A 1,196-nucleotide genomic window follows, 5' to 3' on the forward strand; every position below is an offset into this window, starting at 1 on the left:
GACAAACTATTCTTTACAAATATTTCACACACACACACACACACACACACACACACGCACGCACGAAACAAAGACATATAAGGACATACTCAGACGCCAGCGGCACGTCTCAACTTAATATATCACTGGGTGGACCAGGAAAAATGCGAAAGAAAAAGAAAAGGGAGGAGGGTGTAGGGGTGAGTGGAGGAGGGGGTGGGGGTGGGCGAGTTGAAAAGATCTGTGAATTGTACCCCGGAAGGTGTGTGTGGGGGGGTGGGGGGGGGAGGTGGAGGAGGGGGGAGAGGGGGAAAAGTGGTCGGGCCGGTTTTGAAAAACAAGCTGGTGACGTCGCTATGTGGAGCCGTGTCACACAGCCCCTAAAGCCCCACACACATTGCGAGACACGGTCTCTCTGTCGGCCTCACACACTGCAAACCCTTCGAATTTTCATCTCCTGTCCCGTTCAGTGGACAGTTGGGGCATGGTGGGGGCGTGGGAGTAGGGGGGGGGGGGGGGTTCAGTGGGGATAGGTGGAGGGAGAGTGAAATGTGTGTGGGTGGTGGAATGTCCGGTATACGTTCGGGAAAAAAAACAAACAAGAATGATGATAATGATAAAATAGAAAAAAATAATGTTACCTCCCCTCACTCCCAGTTTACTGACAGCACAGTTCGCCAGGTCCGGTGTACACACCCTGTGTGTGTGTGTGTGTGTGTGTGTGTGTGTATGTATGTATGTGATTGCGCGTGTGCACAAGTGTGTGTGTGTCTCTTTGTTGGATCGTTGTATTGTAAGTACGTGTCTGAACATGTACGTGTGGTGCTAAAATAAAATCATTTCACCAAGTTTATACAATCACATGCACGCAAATAACCATGTGAATACACGCACAAGCGACACACACACACACACACACACACACACACACACACACACACAGAGGCATGCATGCTTGCGTACTATGCTGTGGTTTAGAGGGAGAGGGGGATGTTCTTGCTTTTTTTCCCAACGCACCCCGAGATTCCAGCACACCCACCCTCCCACACACCCCATTTCACCCCCTCACCCCACACACCACCACCCACACACACCACCACCCACACACATTTCACCCCCCTCCACCCCACAATCCCCACCACCCACACATTTCACCCCCACCCCACCACCCACACACCACCACCCACACATTTCACCCCACACTCCCCACCACCCAC

Source organism: Babylonia areolata, chromosome 31 (genome assembly GCF_041734735.1).
Source record: "Babylonia areolata isolate BAREFJ2019XMU chromosome 31, ASM4173473v1, whole genome shotgun sequence".
Classification (NCBI taxonomy): Eukaryota; Metazoa; Mollusca; class Gastropoda; order Neogastropoda; family Buccinidae; genus Babylonia; species Babylonia areolata.